Source organism: Thunnus albacares, chromosome 19 (assembly GCF_914725855.1).
Source record: "Thunnus albacares chromosome 19, fThuAlb1.1, whole genome shotgun sequence".
NCBI classification, from domain to species: domain Eukaryota; kingdom Metazoa; phylum Chordata; class Actinopteri; order Scombriformes; family Scombridae; genus Thunnus; species Thunnus albacares.
This window is the reverse complement of record NC_058124.1, coordinates 21,571,408-21,593,894: the sequence shown is the minus strand read 5'-3', so window position 1 is coordinate 21,593,894 and position 22,487 is coordinate 21,571,408. Positions and strand designations below refer to the sequence as shown.

Genomic DNA, 22,487 nt, shown 5'->3' with positions numbered 1-22,487 from the left:
TCAGTTGTATGTAAAATTAAAGCAAAATCTGCTAAAGTTAACGTGAGAAAGGTACATTAGTATCACCCAGAAAGTGAGGAAACTATCTATTGATTCGCTGATTAAAGGAATACTTGGATAATCATTTGGTTTCTTGCTGGGAATTAGATGAGCAGATCATTTTCATATTTGGTAAATATGAAGCTGGTGCCAAGAGACAGTTAGCTTAGCTTAGCATAAAGACTGGGAACAGTGGGAAACAGCTAGCCTGGCTCTGTCTAAAGGTAATCTGCCTACCAGCTCCTTTTTAAAGCTCATAAATTAACACGTTAATTGACATCGACTGTACCAACAGAAGAACATATCCATCTTCTCACTTAACTCTCATCAAGAAAGCAAACAAGCACCTTTCTGTGTATGTTGAACTATTTGGTTTTTGGTTAGTTATCAAACATAAATAAAAAGCATTTGCTGCTTCCACATGTGAAGATTTGCTGCTTATTTCAGTTTTGTTTGATTGTAGATTGAATATATTTGGGGTATGGACTGTTGGTCGGACAAAACAAGCAATTTGAAGACATTAACTTGGCCTCTGGGAAATTTTAATTGGAATATTTTCACAATTTACTCACATTTTTTAGACAAAATTACATGGATACTCAAAAATACTAAATAAGTTAAAGGGTTAGGCACTTAAAAGTAATCACTAGTTGTGGCTCTAATGGGGATCACAATAAAATATTGCTCTTTGGTTTATTTTAAATTGTACTTAAGTGTCAAGAAGTCATGGGAACAGGCGTGTGCATTTGCAATTCAAGCCAATCCCAAAATGTGTTTCCATAAACTAAACTCCCACTCTAAAAGGAAATTGACTAGAAATCCCTTGTATGTCTTCATCCCTTCTGTTTCCCACAGATCTGCACCTGTGTTTGTTTCCCACTTCCCTGCTTCAGCATTATTCATGACCGCAAAGTCAACCGACTGGATGAGAAGGACAAATAAGCCGTGAGCAGGAACGAGGAGGCAGGCCAGAGGAGGTGAGGGATTGAGATCACTCTGTCTGTACAGTAGGTCACTCAGCGAACGGCCCCGGCTCACTTGTTGCTATCTTTAACCTGATTAGCAGCAGGTTGTGTGGGAGAAAAAATCTCCCACACAACATAACATGAGATCTGTGTTTCTGTAATGTCATATGAATAGCTGTAGAAAACAGAATTTGTACAATTTCAGGGATGTCAAAGAGAAACCTGAGTTCAGTGTCTTGTCCAAGGGTCACCCGATAGGTGAGGGTGGGTTTAAAGGGACGCTCTCTAGACATGAAAGAGCTTAACACCCACTGCTGTATTAATAGAAACAGGCCAGGCTACTTTAGTCGTCTTAAGAACCGTGTGATCCTAAATGTTAAATGTTGAGTCACACTTGGCACTGACAGTCAGGAGATGCAGAACGTCTAAGAACCTCTTGGCGAATCTTTACGGATGAAGCTACTTTTTAAATTTCCATTGTTGTCTGTGGCTAAATTTAATAATATATTCACTTAAAACTGAACATGCAGTTTAACTTTTTAATTCTTGAGAGCTAATAATTTTTTAATAAGTTTGTTGTGGGGAATCTGTGAGGTGGTAAATATTTGTCTTAATTTCGGACAAATCGGACATATGCAGGCTGGGTTTGCTCCGAATGTCACATGAGATAAAAACTGCTGTTGTGAGAGTGACTTTAATGCAAAAATGAACAGGTTCAGGTATCAGTAAAGGTCATTGTTTTACATTTTGGCTATTTTTAATCATGCTAGCCATGTGGCTCTGCAGATGACAATGTCTGCCAGTCAGACTTACAAGATATGTTTCAGCAGCTACTGGATGACTTGCCATGAAATTTTTTTACAGACATTCATGGTTCCCAGAAGATTAAGCCTATGGACTTTGGTGATCCCCTGACTTTCCATCTAGTCTCTCAATGTGAGAGGACATTTCTAGGTTTTAGTGAAATAGCTCAAACACTACTGGATGGTTTGCCATGACTATACTTGCAGACATTTAGGGTTCCCAGAGGATAAATCCTTGTAACTTTTCATTTGGTGCACTCATCCAGTCAAAGCTTCAGTTTGTCCAACTTTGGTTTTTTTAACTAAATACCTGCAAAAATAATGACCCATTATTCATTATTCATCCTCATCAGTCTCAGCAGTATGTTGTGTTTCGTGCTAATTAGCTAATGTAAATAGTCCCAAATTGAATTTAATAAAAGGCAGTAGCAAACAGAAAAGTCCTGAATTAAAAGAACTGAGAGTTGGAACAGACCTCAAGTTCTCTGAGAGTTTGTTCCAGATCTGTGATGAATATCTGGAACAAACTTTGTTACACTGGCATGACTATAAACTTCCTCTTGCAACCAAAAATACCCTAATTTTGTTTAAAAAAAAAAGAAGAAGAAGAAGCAAATCAGGTCAAACTGATTTACACTGGTTTTATGTCCCCTTGCATCTAAAAACAAGAAGATGTTGACCACCCATGTTTACAATAAGCCAAGAGAAAATCTCTTTAACACAATGTGACGGGAACAGTAGCGGAATAATATCGAACAGGCTGCAGTTTATGCACCTAAAAGAAAACAACATTTCCTTAGAACAAACTAAAAATAATGAGCAGTATGTATGTAAGACTCTATTTTATGGCTCTAAGTGATCTATACTTATACACTTTGTATGCACGTAAGATATGCATGCTGTTAATTTCACAGAGTATATTTACAGTCCCAGCAGACACGAGACATGTTTTCTCGTCATGTCATTCTCAGCTACCGACACACACACACACAGACACTCACAGCCACTCGAGAGGAGCCAGATAAGATAAGTGCAATCTCAAATCCCGTGATCACTTTACAACTCTGCATTAAGCGTTTTATCTTCACGGCAGAAAGACTCGACTTAATAACAACACCGGCAAATATCTCGTAATTGATCCTCTGTTGAAATGCATCATGTGAATGTAGCCGTTACTAAAGCTAAAACCAGGCCAAGTCTAATCAGGTGAGGTCAAGTTTATTGCAAAGAAGAAGCTGACGGACTCTACAAAGTTGTGACATTGGTTGTACTGAAGGAGGAGAAGAAGGAAAGTGAAAGCCAGCTGCACTATTAAAAACGAGACAGCTTCATTTCTATCAGTAACGAGGACACCGCACTTAGCTTAGACTATTGTAGGGCATCTGGCCAGTCTACCCCCAAGGACAGAGCAGGATGGGAAATATGTAACGTACAAAAATAGCCCACTCATCCCCGCTCACTTGCATATAATTCTCAGAAGTCCCCTGCCTCTTTTTTTTTTCTCTATTGCAGGTCAGAAAAAAACGATAATGACACTCATTACATCACACTAAAAGGGCAGATCATTAATGTCACCGTATCCTCCCTGATTTATAATCTCTTTGCTAAAAATGTCATTATCTGCAAATTCCTTGATGAAAGCTTATTGTGTAAGGGCATAAGAGGGTATGTACAGTACGTGTGTGTGTGTGTGTGTGTGTGTGTATGTGTGCATGCAGTCATGCATTTATAACTGTGTGTATAAGCTTGTGCATGTGTGCAGCGCTGCAGACCAGTGAGCAGGATCAGTTTAAATGTCTGTCAGAATGGCTTTGTGTTGGGGAAAGTTACACAACACCTCGCATAGTCTTACCTAACTGCTGCGCTATTAGGGAGGATTAGAGGGATGTGGTGTGATACCGGGAATGGTGTGTATATGAGTTATTTGGAGGGAGAGTTTAGAGCGAATTCAGTAATTTATCTGTCAAATACTGTACATACTTAAAGCCACTAATCAGTGAGTAGAGGCTTTTCACAGAATGTTGTGGATTAATTTCCTCTGTGTTATATGGGATGATGAGAGTAAAACAATGGTGGCTACAAAAGTAAAGAATCTGTTGCGTTAACACATTACAGAAACATAGTTAGTGCTGCAACTTATGATTATTTTCATTATTAATTAATCGTTTAGTCTATTAAGTGTCAGAAAATCATGAAAAATGCCTGTTAGTGTTTCTTTGAGACGATTTGTCAGTTAAAAATCGAAAGAAATTCAGTTTGATGTCATGTATGACAAAGAAAAGCTTTGAATCTTCACATTTGAGAAGGTGCAATCAGCAGAATGGGCGTCCTCTTCGCTTCATAAATGACTAAAATGATTAGTCAATTATCAGAATAGTTGCTTAAAATAGTTAATTTTCTGTCCGTTGACTAATCAATTAATCAACTAACTGTTGCAGCTCTGAAAATAGTAACATCTCTAAGAAGGAAATGAGTAAGTAGTGGTTACAGACAGTCATTACGGGGCTAAAATATATGAATATACAGTGAAAAGTTTCCGTTAATCAGTTCTTAATGTAAAGATACTTCTGAATCCCAGATATCCAGATAAGTATGAAGCCGAAGGCAACTGGATTCGCTCGGTTAACTTTATCGATATTTCATCTGAAAGGCTTCATCTTTCGTGTCCCAGATGTGTCGAGCACCAGTTAATTTCACTATTTTTGGATGATGATTCAATCTTGCTTTCCAGTCTTGCGAAGAGTGAAATGATCCTGCTGAAATGGTTAGTTGATTAAACTATTGCAAGGAATTAACAGACAATTAAATTTATACTTGATTATTTGTTTAAGAAATGCTAAACGTTTATTGGCTCCAGCTTCTCAGGATTTGCTGCTTTTCTGTTTTATATTATTGTAAAGTGAAGATGTTTGAGTATTTCACTGTTAATCGAACAAAAGCAGTTTGGAGAGACGTCACTTTTCACAATTCTCTGACATTTTAGAGACGAAATGATTAATCTAGTTATTGGAAACTAATCAAGAGATTGATTGATTATGAAAATAGCATTGAGTTGTAGCCCTGAATGCAGAAAATGTGGAATTTCTGGCCCTTCAAAAATGATCATATCTAAAAAATGTTAAATACCAGCAGCAAACAAAAATATATAAACAGCTTCAATCAAAGATTATATCAGTGATATCATTGGAAAGTGAATGTAGTAGTGAGAGTTTGTGTGTGTAAATGTGTAGGCCTATAAATGGGTGTGAACTCTGACACTCGGCTGTCAAAATAAGCCTAGTTATTAAACACAGATGACACATCTCCCCCCTGTACAGCTGTGACTCTAAGTGGTTTTTATTCTCTTGGTAATTCTTCACAGGCGCCGCAGATGTGAGAAGTTGTTTTTCATCATCACCGCTCAGGTCTCTGATCCGCCTCCGTCCTCTTCACACACTCTTCATACATTGTCTGGAGGCGAGGCCGCTTTGTCCTCTCACATGCTGTTAGCTGCGGTCCTGAGCGCCGCCGAACACAGCAGAGACAGTTAGTGTTTTTTTCAAAAAGCACCAAAAATGTGAAGTTTATGAGATTGAGCCTCATGCTAAACAGCAGCTCCTGCTGCCTGTGTGAGATAAGTGTTTTAAAGCCTTCAGTTTTAATTCAGCAGCATTTTGAGAAAAGCTAAGAGGTGTTTTTTTACGGCGTCTTGTTGCTCATCCAAAGAAACCATGAAAATGTGCAATCATTTACTTATTACAAACTAATAATAATTTATCATTATTAAAAAGGATTCGCTGCTTTTCTCTGTTTTAAAATCTTTGTAAATTTGCTTTCTTTGAGCTTTTAACTGTCCGTTAGACAAAAAAGCTTTAGATTCAACAATTCATTGATTTATTAAGAATATTGGAGGGGTTCACTTTTAAAGTAGCATCATTTCCTTATTTTGTAATGTTGTCTGGTTGATGCTGCAGGCTTTTATGTTTGTACACAACAGTGTTGAATAAGTGCTCTAGTTCTTCAGCCTTTTGATTGATGCACCACTCAGCTAACAGGAAGTAGAGACAAAGCTGTCAAAAACTTTGCTTCACAGTTTGAGGTGAAGCGCTGCATCGCCACACAGAGAGTTTTAATCCAGATGTACAGTTACGTGTCCTCTTGGCAGGGGATAGATTACATGACATCACAGCGGCTGGGTGTTAGTGAGTTGGCGAGGGTTAGAGGAAGACGATTACGTCAGCCTGAGCTCTGAGCCCGTCTGACATGACAGGGTTTGTGGTGAAGGGCTCTGCAGATGAGAAACGGGGAGCAGGTGCAAGCCTGCAGCAGGAAGTGGTGATGACGAATCACTGCGCATATCCCAACGAACATGACGAGAACATTTACATAACCTGTGTGTGTGTGTGTGTGTGTGTGTGTGTGTGTGTGTGTGTGTGTGTGTGTGAGACACACTGATGTCTGATGGTAATGACGGTAATGACACACACAGAGCATTAATTTCACTGCATCCTCTTTGATTTATAATCTCTCCAATAAAAATGTCATTATCTGCAAATTCCTTGATGACAGTTTATTGTATGTGTGCATAAGAAGGTATGCATGTGTGTGCATGTGTGTGCATGTGTGTGCATGTGTGTGCATGTGTGTGCATGTGTTTGCATGTGTGTGTATGTGTGTGTGTATGTGTGTGTGTGCATGCAGTCATGCATTCATAAATGTGTGCAGAGTTAGAGGAAGTAATAAAGAGGAATCTTTCTCTTATTTTCACTTGGGGACCTTCCTCTGGAATATTTCATCTGTTTCTCCTTCACTTTTGATCTTTATTAAGCAGAAAAATTATGGCTGAGTATCGTTTTAAATTTTCCAATACTGGTGTTATTATATTACCTATATAAACACCTTTCTTCTCTAAACCCCTCTGTTGTTCATTTAAATGATAAATTGATTAATCCATCACTTGATTCACAGAAAATTAATGAATAAGGAGAGTAAAAAACAGTTAATGGCTGTCCTACATTTAACAAAACAAGCCAAACGTCTCAAACACAGTTAAATGTTGTTTAATGTTGTCTCAACACAAGCAGCCGTACAAAAACTGCAGCAAAATAAAATGGTGTAAAAAGTTGTGAGTTAAATATCTGATCAGAGTATGTAAAGTTCTTACAAAGCGCTCAATGCTAACTTTCAGTGCTCGACCATTTTAAAGACTCTCAGAACTCATAAAGTACTGCAGCTAATCCGTCGTTTATATTCTCAATTAATCAGTTATTTTGGTCCATAAAGTGCCTTAAAAAAGTAATTAACTGATTATCAAAATAGTTGCTGATTAATTGTCTATCAAACTTATCTACTAATTGAAAGAATTTATATTTTTGTGCGGCCCATTATTGACTGATTTATTAGAGCAGAAGAGGCTTAAATTAAGATTAAGGAAGGACGACGTAATTTGTAATTCATACTTCTAGATTTGTATAAAATGAAAAACGATCTGTTCAAAGTGATCCATCAGAAAATTCAAGTTAGCTGCTTTTAATCTCTCCACAAACCTGCATGAGAATGTAAGCTGAGGTTTAGGTTTAACACTGTTTTTATAAACTCATCACCCGTGGTAAATAGGCGGTTTGAAGCTCATGTGTTTTGACTGCTCTCCTCCCTCTCTCTCTCTCTCTCTCTCTCTCTCTCTCTCTCGTCCAGTGGAGGAGTTCGTTATGTAATATCCAAAGAGGAGAGGCTCCAAAGAAAGAACCCAGCGGGGGAGACGGGCTCTGACCTACAGGTGCAGCCGCTGTGGGAGGACTGCCTGCTTTTGGCTGCATGACCCTGCATACGAGTTAAGCACCGTGTCCCAAACACACATTAAATCTATACAGTTCCTGCAGAGAGAAGCAGAGAAAACAGGAATTAGCTGTTAGAGAGAACTTGGTTATGTTGGAGCAGATTTTAGCTGGATGATATCTCTCTACCAGAGCTGGTGAAGGCTGATTCTTTGATCTAAAATGATTTTCTTGAGTTGTCTGTGAATAAATTCGGTATTGGATCATTTTAGTTCCCTTCCACAATATTAATCCTGTTCCTATACTTTAGCTCGGGACCTCTTGAAATGAAGCAGCGTCGACTTGTGACCCGTCATCACAGGTTATAGCCTCGGTGTGGATGTTAGTTGTGAGCAGTTCAAACAAAGAATCATTTTGTGTTCTTGTACTGTTTCCTTTCAAGGATTTTTAGAGGCCTGACGAGGTGAAAGCGTTCAGTTTTTCACAGTAAATAAGCAAAAAATTTGAGAAGAGTCTGAAAAATAAACACAAGTTTGTCTAACAGAAAAATGTTTTATGGTTTTCTTAAATCTTTGATCTTTGAGCCTTTAGATTTGACTTTGTATCCATTGAAAGGTCGCGACCCCACAGCTCAAGGGCTCAGTGGTATGAACAAATATCTATATTGATTATTTTTACATTTTTATACACAAGCATAAAAACAATAGTAGTATTATGAAAAGACTTTTAAATTACCATCAGGGCCAAAAAGACGCTCCAGCTGCTCATCTGAAAGATTCGTTCAGATGTCACTTCAGCAACTAATTAGACAAACATTAGATTACATGTTATTGTATATGCACCTTGGAGATGTAACACTGTAACACTGACTGAATGAAAAAAGCAGTTTGTTTTGACTGCAGTTGTATGCTCTCACTGTTTGAAGAGGAGTCAGTCACACGGCAGCAAAACCCTGGCCAGTTTGAAATTTTTGTAATTTCTTTTGGTACATTTGTTCACTTTCAGATAATGTTTTTTTTTAACTTATGAATTAGTCCATCACTAAAAATCCCCTCAAAGGATATTTTTGACATATTGGGAAATATGCATATTTGCTCTGTTATTGAGAGTTAGATAAGAGGACTGATAACACTTTCATGCTTGTACACTAAATATGAATCTTAGCATGACTGTGAGGTTGCCAGGAAGTTGCAAAATTACAGAAAAAACCACAACTTGACGTGTTTACACTTTGGTTTTTAAAAACAACCGGATATAACGTGTTAAATAATAAGCTTTACAGGTACTGGTATTCAGATTTTGTTATCTTCAGATAGAGTCAGACTAGCTGTTTCCTGTCTGAATGCCAAGTTAAGCTATTTGGCTGCTGTCTGTAGCTTTATATCGAACATACAGACATGAGTCTTATCGAGTTTTAGCAATCTAATAAAGTGAAACAGTGTATTCCCCAAAATGTCTCAACTCAACTGACAAATAATTTCTTTCTGCCATCAGAGTAGCTTTGACTTTTTAAAATAATGCCTTGTTAACTGCAGTCTGATAAAAGCAGGAGAGTCTGCATGAACTGATCAAAGATGTGGGAATACTTGACATTTTGAAAGGCTTACATAAATAAGTGGATCATTTGCTTATGAAAGAATGTTCAAGAGCAATAACAATTAAAAAATCTGGGTTTATGAATTAGTCACCTCCATCATGTTCTTTAAAGTGCATGCTACAGAAATAGGGCCAGTGTCTTTTTAATCAAAAACAATGAATGAAAACTGACGCAGTGTGACAACAATCCCTCAAGGTAGACCAGCTCCTTCATTATTCACGAGGGGAAAACTACTCGGTGGCCTGGATCTGACACTGACGGTATCAGTATCTCTGACCTTCCCTTTGTAAACACAAACACTCTCTTAGTTTGTCTTCTGAATACACGTGAAACCACACAGTCTGTCTCATGTGGTGCCACAAAGAAAGCATGTGCAATCACATTACTACTGAGATGACGGAGGAGATGCACATTCTTCCTGCCGACACAACGTGCAAGGCTGCAGAATCGGCCTTTTGTTTGTCATTTACCGTCATTTAAATCCCATGACAGGATGTCAATGCCTTGCAGGGTAAAGTCATCCTGTAGACGTCACAAAGACCTTGAATTTCAATCAAGTTTATTTGTCACATGAAAGGCAGTGACCTCTTTTTAGGATCACTGAGGGTAGAAGCTCTTCCTGAGCCTCTCAGTGCTGGTCTGGTGTATCCGGGAACCTTCTTCCTGATGGCAGCAGGGAGAAAAGGCTGTTATCTGGGTAGCGAGGATCCGCAATGATTCTCCTAGCCTTAATCGTGCCACACCTGGTGTAAATATCCTTTAGGCAGGGAAGAGTACCGCCCACTGTATGTTCAGCTGAATGAACCACTCTTTGCAGGGCCTTACGGTCATGTTCAGTGCTGTTTCCGTACCAGACAGTGATGTTCCCTGTCAGGACACTCTCAATTGTGCAGGAGTAGAAATTCCTCCCTCCATCCCTCCAGTATTTGAGGGGATGCCCAGAATTTCCTCAAGCGTCTGAGGTGAAACAGTCTATGCTTTGCCTTTCTCACCACTGAGTCAGTATGTAGCGCCCAGATCAGGCCCTCGGTGATGTGGACACCAAAGTACTTAAAGCTGTCCACCCTCACCACCGAGGACCCGTTGATATTATTAAGGGGGGGGGGTCAGGTCCTCTACTTCCTTCAGGTAGGCCCTTTTCATTGTTACCTGTGATCAGGCCCACCTGTCATCAGCAAACTTGATGATCATGTGTGTACAGGGAGAACAGCAGGGGACTCAAAACGCAGCCCTGGGGTGCGCCGGTGTTAAAGATGAAGGTAGAAGAGGTGCATCTGCCTACCCTCACCACCTGGGGTCTGTCCATCCGGAGGTTTTAATCCCAGGTCCTTGAAGTTTGTGACGAGCTTGGAGGTAATTATGGTGTTAAACTCTGAACTGTAGTTAATGAACAGTAATCTCACATAGTTCCCTTTGTCGTACAGGTGAGATAGTGTGATGTGATGTGGAAGATGTGTGCTATGGCGTATTCCATTGATAGGTTCGGACGGTAGGCAAATGTAGTGAGTTCAGTGTGCTGAGTAGTGAGGAGCAGTGCACTGTGATGGTTTGAAAAGGCTTTAAGGGATGCTTAATGCCCAAAGAGTTAAATCTGAGCTTTTCAGGAAATTTTCAGAGTTACGTGCATTCATGGCCTTTCAAGGAAATGAAGTTCGTGAGAAAGTCAGAGGTGTTAGAATAACCTGCGGCTGGAGCTGTTTGATGTAGTGTCAACAAACAAACCAGGTGAACCAGCCGCAGTATGCAAAACAATTTCCCAGGTAAATAGAGTGTGACTCACTTTGAACTCTTAGCAGGAACAACGTGTGCAAAATTAAAGAGAAGATTCAGTAGAATATAAACATCAAAAACCTGCAGCCTGCTCAGGTTCAGACTGGTTGAGCAGGAGAGGCCGCGAATATCGCCTCACTTTACATTTTTTAGTCTTGCACACAAGAAATTAAGTGTTGATTATCTGTCCATCTGTGCCAAATGCTAAAAGTCGGAGCAGCTTGTTTAATTGCACAGTTGGTGGTTCAATCCCCGGCTCCTCCTGTCGACATGTCGAAGTGTTCTTTAGCGAGACACTGAACCCAGTCCAGTCTAGTCCAGTGATAATATCTCAAACATTACTTTCAGATTGGTTCACAGTAAGGAGAAGCGTAAAATGCATACAGACTTGAACATAAGACACATAAAACATAATAAATACATAAAACATACTACTACTACTACATCAGTTCTCATAACATACAGTAAAAATGGCAGCATTACCAAACTTGTTGTCTGATTTTAATGAAATTCGAAGGCGTAATGGATTCTGGTGCAGTGTTTCAAAAATTATGCATACTTGCGTAATTGGGCTGCTATATTTAAACAGCATAATATCAGGCTTAAAAAGGCCATAACTCTTACATAACTCTTAAAGCTACCCTCCTGACAAGTTTTAAGATGCCCGACATGATTGGCTCCAAACTAGGTGCGATGTCGCAAATCGTGCTCGTTCTTACATGTTTTAAGCTCAGATTTAAGGTTAGCACAAAGAAACTTTCCTCACTCAGCAGATTAATGTGAAAACAGCCTCCTAGTGTCAAACTCTGCACATACATCATTCTACACAGTGAAGCTCAAACATCGAACTGGAGTAACAATGAGAAAAACAAATTTTTGACTGGATGAGGACTTTGAACTCGCCATGTAAATATTTGCTATTATAAAAGTTAATATTCATATGAGTCACCATGAGTAAAAATGTCAAACTCTTCATGAGACATTGCCAATATAACTTTAATGAAACCTGGAAAGGCAATATTGTTTAAAAATGTTATTTGGTGTTATACAAATATAAAAATTTGCTCTTTGTGCTGCTAGAATTAAAGGACGACATTAGAGATGCCAATATTGAGGATCAGGTATCAGCCAGATGTGACAGATTTACATTAAATACAGTTTCTTCCTCAATGTCGTTACATTATTCAGTGTTTCCTCTATCAGTTAACATTTATTGAGTTATGACAGGCCACAAACTCAGTTTTTAGCACTAACAATGTCTAACTTAAATAAAAATTAACTCAATAAGCTCTGCACAGTTAATTGGGATTGGTGTGGTATTGGCAGATATCCTGAATTGAGTTGTATCCAGTGCTTCCTTAAACTGAATTTCAAACATTTAAAGGCAAAAACTCTTATACCAAAAATATGGACAAATCTTGTTTGTGTTAAACCCAAAAGGTGCAAGCATTATATATAACTAGATCATATAAAAACACTGCTATCATGTAGGCAGGTCAATGTCTTTTCACCTGTGCACCTGCAGTTTGGACACAGATGGTTTTGGGCTCTTTGTTGCTCTGTTAGTTGTCTCATGTTGCTTTGAAAACCTGCATATCAAAGTGTTGACAGCCAGACCTCTTCTGAGGCTTACAAAGGCTGCTGATTAGCATTCAACCCAGTATGACCCACCTTTTGTAGCAGGGATTTAAGTTGCTTCAGATTTTAAATCCTCTTACACAAAGTATTCACATTACATTCGCCTACTGTACGTCTAATATTTAACTTCTGATCTTTTATGTTAAGGAATTAAAATATTTTTCAGTGAGCAGGTTCAGCTAAACTATACTTGAGGAACATGAAGCTGCTGTGTCGTACGGATAGCAACTCTCACCATTAAGACGTTACATGACTGTTTATTAACCGCACAGAAAATCTATATCCATAAAAGTGCACTGTCGTTTGTCACAAGTTCACATATTTTCAGTCACAGATCTTCTTCTTCTTTTCATCATGAGTCATATTTTTAATCTTTATGCAAGTCCATCAACACAAAACTGAAACCAGAAGAAGAACTGCGAACATAATCAGTCTTTTGAGACACTAAAAACAGCCTCACAGATTTGAATGAGGACTATAATAGTATATATAAGAATGACTGTCTCCAACCACTAGACCAGTGGTGGCCAAATAGTGTCCCGTGGGCTAAATCTGGCCTTCCAGCAAAAATATTTGACCCCCAACATAAGCTGAAGTTTTCACTCTTAAAGATTAGATCAAATCTTTTACACGACTCTTCATAAATCTACAATGACTCATGTAAGCTCATGTAAATCTCAATTTACATTTAATTATAAACTTACAAGATGCATAACATAGTGTCACACTACAGTTAGGCAACAACAACAAATACAGACAGGCTTACGTATTCAATCAGAGGTATCTGAATCCAATATAATAGATTGTAATAGATTATAGATTGTACTATTCATGCGAGTGGGTATATGTGTGTGTGTGTGTGTGTGTGTATGTAATGATAAAGTGAGAAAGAAGAACATTTAAAGAAAAATAATAATAAAGAAATAAAAAAAGAACATGTTAGACCTGAGATTTTTCTTTTCTTTTACTATTTTCTCTTTTTTGGTTTTGTTTTAGTTTGTCAGTCTCTTCTTTTTGTTGCCACAGACCAGTCCTATAACTCTTGTTGTCTGTGACTGAGTGATGAAGTTTGACCATTGGTTGGCCGGCCGAGTGTTGGAGTTTCCTCATTGGCTGTTGCTCTTTCAAACTGAATCACTGCGAGATGATGGAAGCAAAGGACAGCGGCGACGCAGAGCGACTGTTTCCTGCTCCGAGCTCTGACGCTCTTAACTCCGGTGTTAAATGCAGAGAAGTCGGCTAAACTCCTGTTTAAACAGACGCGTACCACCAGCGTCATACGTCTCCTCCTCTTCCGTCCAGTGTGATCGCCAGCAGGAGAGATGAACTAATACCAAGACTCAAACTTTTTATTTCTCTGATGTTTTCACATCACAAACGATGAACGACAGCATTAAAACGCGAGTCTTGCAGGTAAAACATGTTACTCATGTAGCGGTTATCGGTTTAGCGTGGGGCGGCTGCTCTGCAGGTGTGCTTGATTTGACTGTAGCTGCAGTAACCAGGCGGAGATAAGCCTCCTGAATTTGCAACCAAAATGCTGTCTAAACTTTCAGTCACAATTTCCACTGCAGCCTCCATGATCATCGACCGGGGCAGAGGCACAAAAAGGCACATAGGGGCATGAAAGCGAGCACATAGTTAAAGCCAAAATAACAACCACTGACAAAACGCTCAATACAGAGTGAAAAACAAGAGACATCCTCAGAGTGAAATAGATGAAAGAGCAGGAGGAGTTAACAGATAATTAGAACAGTTATGATTAAAATTAAAGTAACTTCTATTTCAAATCAAACATCCCAACATATGAGTGGAAAATATTCTTCTTGCAACTGCATTTATAACCTTTTTTTCTTAACTCAAACATACCTCAACCACATCATGTGATGCTACTTCAGTACTTTAACAACAAATATTACTGGGACAACTACAGAAAGTTTGCAGACGAACACTTAATATCCAGGAATTCACATTATAGACACTACCACTTACTGTTCCTGTAACAAATTGGCCACAATTTCACACAATGACCACACACAGTCGGTCCAGCCACATTCTAGGTTATGGCCTAGTATTTAAACCTAATTACTGACCCCTTCTTGGCCATCCTATGAGAGTAACAGTAGACCGTCTATGCCCTTCTGTCTGACCTCACTATTGGCTTTACCAGTGCCCGAGTTGTGCAACCCAAGGGAGGGGGGGGGGCTCTCTGCCAAGCAGATCTGGATCAGCCAGCTGTGGTAGATATGTGACCCAGAGATATGTAAACTAGAGATTATTAATGCTGTAATATGGAGCAGGTGTCCAAAAAAAAAAAAAACAGCTGTGGGAGGAAAGAGGCAGCATGGACAAGTTCTGGCTGGTCATGAAAAGTCTGCATATGGACAAAGTTAATAGTGCTAACACAGATTTCCCATAATTCATCTGAGTTATGTTTCCAGGCTGTGTATTAATAAATAACTTCTTTTTGTTGCTGCGTTTACTATTAACTCTGTGCTAATCTGAGAATCCGCTGTCTCAGTGGAAGAAACATCGCTGCTGCTGAGCTCAGTGAAGTTTCTGCTACAGTAATGGAAGAGCTTACACAACCCAGTTGATCTATTTTGTTCAAAAACTACCATATGTGCAAAAAAAACAGCAACAACAACCCAGCTTTTTAATTTGCTGATGCTACGAACAGCTGGGTGTTGTGAGAGAGGAAGCTCAATGAATTATGTAAAAGTATAATTTAACCATTAAGTTGCCTTCACTCTAAAAAGAAGGAAAAATAAAAGAATTAGAGACAAAATAATGCAAATATATAAGAAGTGGTTATATGACCAATGTTATATATGATACATGATGATGCTGTTGAATCATCTTAACCTGACTGACTTTGTCTAAATCTCTTGATTACTTTTTGTTCTTTAATTTTCCTCACTGTCTTCTGTTTAAGTCACTCTGCATCTGCCAAACACCACTGACGTCATTCGGCTTGATTGCCAGTCTTTCTCTTATATAAAGCACGAGGCCAATGCAGAGAAACACAAATCCTCGTGAACGATGAAAGCTCTTTAGCTTCTTTCAGTCATGTTGCTGCACGGCTGCCTGCGTGTGCACTCGACCTCAAACGCTGCCGTCGGTTAGCTCGAGGAGCTGCAGTCAATGAATGCAGTGGCTTTTACTTCTACATGACCTCCAGTGATTTTTCTTTTCTGTACATATCCGTGATGTTCTTGTCTTTCATTCTTTGCATTCTTATCGGACTCTGCGTGCACAGTGAGGATCAGACCGCGGGTGATGTTGCCCCACTCAGATGATGCGGTTGCATAAGAGGCAAGCTTTTTGTCTATCAGACTCCGCTGGTCTGTATCTGGGTTAATGCTGCTGCAGCTTGACAGTGCAAAGTCATACAGCTGATGAGAGGAAAGGAGACGTTCTTGCACATCACAGATTTGATCCCACAACAGCTTTGACGTGAACCTGGAACCATCATATTTAATATTTTCTAGGTATTTTTTAGCAAATTAGATTTTTTTAACAGCCGCTGGCTTATGCACTTTAGCCAAATGCAAATCACAAAGTGAATCTTACACTGAGGCCTTCCCAAAATCCCCCAAAAAACCTTCATGTTGACTTCAGTCATGATTAGTTTTGCCTCTTTCATTTCTTTATATGTTGTAGTACATTCAGGTGCAGATTTAAATGCCCATCTTAATCCCTTTAAGGCTCAGTCTGCATTGTTTTAAATTGATATTAAATAGTACCAATGCTGTTATTAGCAGCTGCTTGTGGAGTATATAAAGTCCTTTATTTTCAGTTCATTAAATAAATGTTGTCATCATACCGCAGCAGGTTTGTGCGTTACATCTGTAGTCTCTTAAGGTTGTGTAATTGATGCACAGCTCACACAGCTTTTGTACCTTCATTAATTATTTAAATCCTTAACACAAGAATATAAGAGTAATTGACCGTCTGTGCTTTCCTACACTCTGGAAAACAGTAAGATCATAAATGTCCTGAACGCCAACAAAGATCTTGTGATTTTATACTTCAAGAAAATCTCCAGGACGTTATCTTGGGCTACGGGAACTTTTCATGGGCATTTTTCACAATTTTCTATCATTTTATAGACTAAATTATTAATCAAGTACTCAAAAGATAATCAACTTCATATAATAAATTATTAATTAAAAATTAAATTAAATTAAAAATTATTAGCATTAGATAAACAAATTGATTGTTTTATTATCATATTTATCTTAAAGTGCATCATGTTATCAAACAGTTTTATAAAGCTCATGGTACTGAAGGTCAGTTGAACTGAGTTCCTGCTGCCTTTCTAATTGTATATTAGCTCAAAGCACTGGTGTGGGCCGATGCACATATTGACAGCATATAATTGGTCCACCGTGAGACTGGAAGATAAGGCAGTGTGGGTTTATTCCTCTGTGTGATGTGAAGGTCAAACAAAAAATAGAGAAATATGCTAAATGGTAAACAGCATCAGTAAATAAAGCGAGTGACTCTTTATTCGGCATGTTGTTAAAAGAGTGAAATCTTAAATACTGTGATGATTTGTGATCTGTAAAATCCTGGCCTCAGTCTTCTCCCCGCATCGTTTTTCCCGTCTTAATCCCACAGGAAATCTTTTAATTGAGGTTTTTAACAGGAGATTAAAGCCTAAAACTCTGCTGCATGATGCTGGATTTTGAATGTTCTTTTTTTTCATTTTCTGAACTCATTTTTTTACAGACATCATGTAATGCCAGATGGAAAATAAAAATAAAAAAAGAAATGACCTGTCTCTGCTTAAACCTGATATTTGTATTTTCTGTCTGGGTGGTAGCATCTGCTGAGCTCACCAAAGCAGGGTCTTCTGTTTGTTTTCTTCTAGATTTTCTAGGTTTTGTAGGAGTTCATTGACCTTTAATATACATTTTAAAGTTATACAGTTATAGTTATATACACCTATCAGCCACAACATTAAAACCACTGACAGGTGAAGTAAATAACATTGATTAGATTAGACGACTGGCTCAGAGCATCTCCAAAATGTCAGGTCTTGTGGGGTGTTCCTGGTATACAATGGTCAGTACCTACCAAAAGTGATCCAATGAAGGACAACCAGTAAACCGGTGACAGGGTCATGGGCACCCAAGACTCATTGATGCATGTGGGGAGAAAAGGCTAGCCCGTCTGCTCCGATCCCACAGAAGAGCTACTGTAGCACAAATTACTAGAAAAGTTAATGCTGGCTTTGATAGACAGCTGGCTGTGTATGAGGCTGTATGAGGCCTGTTCTGATGAATCACGTTCTCTTTTACATCATGTGAACGGCCGGATGTGGCGTCTTTCTGCAGGATAATGTGCCCTGCCACACTGCAAAAATTGTTCAGGAATGGTTTTAGGAACATGGCAAAGAGTTCAAGGTGTTGCCTTGGCCTAAAACTTACAGGACTCAAAGGATTTGCTGCCAACGTCTTGGTGCCAGATACCAGAGGACACAGTCAGAGGTCTTGTGGAGTCTGTGCCTCGACAGATCAGAGCTGTTTTGGTTGGAAGGCAAAATCTAAATAACCTGTGAGTGGTAACAAATTGTGACATGTTAACTAATCATACTGCTGAGTATTTGTTGTAAGTTAATATAAGTTGCAGCCTTTGATGTTTCTGCAGAAATGAAACTCTAATTAGACGGAGTTCATCCCCTGATTCATTCTGGTTGTGAAGCCAAAACTGCAGAAACCACAGCAACAAGCAGTAAAGTGCATTTGTGATGAAGAGCTGATACATCCGGCTGCTTGTGGGAGGTGTCAGCAGCGCCTCTCAGCCTCGGTCTGACTGTACCCTGAGAGGTGCAAGATGTGATTCACGTCCGCCGGACAGCTGATGGATAAGAGCTCAGCATTTTGATCTCGCCTCCAAAGTCGATGACTTGTGTGGCATGCATGAGGGACCGAGACGTACATGATTTAGCTGATTTCCACTGAAACCCCTCCATTAAGCAATAACGTGGAAGGAAGTAAACTCGTCTAAAATAACTTTACTTACTTTTCTTTCTTTTTTTTGCTGGTTTTCTTCTTCTTCTTTTTCTAAATCTTTATGACACTAATTCATTCCATCTTGAACATTAAAGCTGTGTGCAGTTGCTCATAAAGAGTACTGGAACTTTATTGTTTCTCAGTATATTTTTTATTAGATGTCTTAACCTCAAAACACTGAACTTAATCTATAGCAACCTCGGTTACCATAGTAACAAACTAGAAAACCAAATTCATATTGAACCTTCAGTAAATTCCTCCATCTACTGCCAACCAAATTGGCTTTATTGGATATATTTCTCAAATAATCAAATAATATTAGGACATAATTTATTGTCTTTTTACCTCTCTGAGTGTATTGATGTGTTCGGTACTAGATATAATATTGTTGAATTAAGGTGATTTGTGTTAAAACATGCTAATGGAAAAAGACAACTGCAAACATGGCTCTGAACATATTTCCTCTCACAGGTCAGATGAGATTTGTTCAGCACCAAACCTTGAGGCTGGTTTTATCTTTCTTAAGAGTTTCAGAGACCTAATATGAAAATCTAATTAATCTGCTTTTTCACACTGAAACAAATTAATAGCCTACTTTTTTTCAATTTTCGACAGAAATGTGCTCTTATGCACAGATTTATTTAGGTACAAACATATCACAATGTTGTCAGCCAACCTTGTCTCCTAGAAGTTATCTTCAAATGCAGCTAAACTGCAACCGCAAATACGTTTTATTGGAAACATAATCCTGGCTGAATTACATTTTCGGTCAACATAATGAGAAAATGTTGTTAATAGACGTATTTTGCAAGACGCAAAAATGTTGATACAGAATGTAGGAGTGAAATGTTCAGAGACAATGTCCGACATATCTGATCTCTCAGTGCAATATCCAGAAAGATGATATTGTTTTAATGCAGAAAATAGTCTGCAATGACTGAAGCACAATGTGTTTCTTAACATATTGAGTCAGCAGCATGAGAACTATGGTTATATATGTAACTACTGCAAGTCACTGATCACTGTCTGATCTTATTGCAGCTCAGCTTGTGACTCTGTTTACATATATTGCTCAGTTAAATTAAGTTCGAGCTGAAGCTATTTCTGCTTACGTTTTCTTTCAGAATGAGAGCGACGTGCAAGAAAATGCTTATTCAGAGAGCAAAGTGCTTCGTTCTGCAGGATGAAAATGCACAGAGACAGAAAGAGAAGAAGAAAGATCACCAGTTTTATTACTTCTTTGCCACAGTATTTTAGCCAGCAGTGTCATGATCTAACCTAGATACAGGGTGGAGGGGTTAAACTGGAGCGAGATGGGCCAGGTGTACGGGAGGTAGAATTTAGATTTAGTTGCGGAGGGCTTAATCTGATGGAGGATTAAGAATGTAAAGTGTTATGAAAGAGGGAACATCATCCTAAGGCAACTGCAGCTATGTCATTCTGTGTCAGATACCACCTCATGTCCCCGTTACACAACCTCTAAACCAATCCAACCTCAGCGAGCAGCTTGCCTTGACTGACTCTCTTAAGCTGCATTGTGGCTGCGGGGTCGTCTTTGCTTTATGTCACAGAAAAAAGGAGAGAAAGATGCAAAACATCTATGCCTATAGCACGATTATGTACTGTTTCAAGAGAAATTAGTTCAGGTAAAAGTATCTTCACACTGATTTACAATGCTTGCTTCACAAAGATCAGTCACACTACAAGTTTAAGATGACATTTTTTATTATTTGTGTACACTATGTAATCTTGGCCCATGTCCAAAATGGCACCAGTTTGTTTTATAAGTCATGCTTGATGCCTTGCTCCACTGTGTGCTGTTTGTGGCCCAGCTGGTGCCAGGATGACACACTCCAGATGCACACACACACACACACACACACACACACACACACACACACACACAGGGAGCACGTGTTGCAGAATGACTTGATTAAATCTTTGCCAATTTGGGTTTAATTTGTCCTAAGTGAACGCTGGAGAGCATCTCACCCCCGTCTCCTCTGTCACTCATGTTCCTGCTTATGTAACAGCAGCAGCGGAGTAATTGAATTACCAGTGTCCTGTACGATATCGTGGGCCAAATGCTCTGACATGTTCTCCATCGCTAAATGTCTGCTAAGTGTCGGGTCTTCTTTCTGTAATCACTGTCACTTATTGATGTACAACTGATTATTCTGTAGTGCTTGAAGTAATGGCACATCCGCCACAACTGGTTTACAATATGTGGTGAAGTGTTACCAGTAAGTCGTGGATATTTCCATACAAGGTCACAGTGAGAGGTGACTACAAAGGCTGGTGGGGCTCTGTGCTGGTTAAAGCTTGAGAGTGTTTTAAACAAAGAAGTTGAAACAGTGCGGCTTTCTTCCCGTTAAAGGGGAGTTTTTCCTTTGTAGTTGTCGCCAAGTGCTTACTCATGGGGGAATTGTTGGGTTTCTGTAAATTAAAGAGTGCCCTGAGATGACTTTGTTATGATTTGGCGCTATATAAATAAAATTATAATTGAATTCAATGGAAAAGCTCCAAAAAACTTAAACTGACAAAAGTCATTGCATTAAAGTTAAGATAATTTTTTTTATCTCAACGTTTTGTTAATAGATGCTCTTGATACTAATTAAATTGAATGAAGTTTACTGTTTAGATTGTACTGTTGAATTTGCTGTCAGTCATGACAAATTAAATGGTCTTTTTTGTGTACTACCTTGACAAATCTGTTCTGTAAATCACTTGTCTGTGTCTGCCTTTGAGAAAAAACTGAAACTAAAAGGGAGAAATTTATGTTTTAAATATTTTGATTTCATGATTGTGCCCCGTAGTTTTACATTATTTCGATTATTATTCGAATCAGATCTCGAATAAAACGCAAATGTGTTGTTCAATCAAAGGCAGAGCAGACGGTCACACTGAGCCTGATTGCATCCTGCTACTTAACAGAAGAGCCACAGACTCTGAACAACAACCCACGTTAGCTTTGTTGCTAAAGTCTCCTTCTTTATCTAACCTACAAAGTTAGTTCGTTGAACAAGTCACTGGAGAAAGAAATTAACAAGGGAAAAGTGCACCGCTAACACCAGTTAGCAGGCTAGGTAGCTAATTAGCAGCACATTAAACAGCATGTAAACATACCTGAAAATGTCACTTTGTTAGATGCTGGTTGTGGTCATTGCTCTTCAAAATCCTTGTTAGTGACACGCTGTCTGTCCATGACTTGTAGTTACAGCAATTTATTTACTTTGTCTCCGTTCTGTGCGGTTTAACACCGGTAGCCTGCCAGCTAATGTTAATCAAACAAGCCTCCGACACAATGGAGAATTACTGTTAGTTAGGGATCTTTATCAAAAATGTTTGTTTATGCTATGTGTTGATGTTAAAATCTAACATTGGACAATGTATTGATTTTTTTTAACTCTTAAATATCTATTTCGGTATTGGCTTCAAAAATCCAGTGTTATTCAAGAAAACAAAAATTCTGGTGATTTCTACATATTTCCAGTGCAAATAAATTTGTTTCAATAATTTTCTAAAACAAAGCATAATTTTTCTAGTGCAGTGACTTGCCTTATTCTGTCTTCTTTCAAATTACTGAAACTAATCTCTAAAAATTGCTCAGACCAAATGAAAATACAGAGTTTAAGGGCTAAATAAAAGACACAAATCACTCTATAAGATGGCAGCGAACAAACGAAGCCATCATGTTGTTTACAGCAAGGTGAGGCGCTTCTCGTAGATCACACATGGAGGGTAAAGGTAGAAAACTTCAATTAAAAGTTTATTATGTTTGTGTGTTTACAGCACAGTCATCATGAACAGGAGTTTGAGGGGAAAATTACCAGACGTCTGGGATTGACCTTCAGGTGAAATATTTCCTGCGGATCATCACGAGATTCACTTACAAGGTCAAG

General features: G+C 38.7%; 1 long non-coding RNA gene across 1 annotated transcript in view; it reads left to right on the top strand.

The window, feature by feature from the left end:
* LOC122969265 overlaps positions 1-20,942 on the top strand; it is a 40,339-nt gene extending 19,397 nt beyond the window's left edge. The window contains exons 2-4 of the long non-coding RNA XR_006398958.1: positions 895-1,016; positions 7,481-10,510; positions 19,710-20,942. This is a non-coding gene — a long non-coding RNA (uncharacterized LOC122969265). The remainder of the gene's footprint in view (positions 1-894; positions 1,017-7,480; positions 10,511-19,709) is intronic.
* Positions 20,943-22,487: the final 1,545 nt, after the last annotated feature.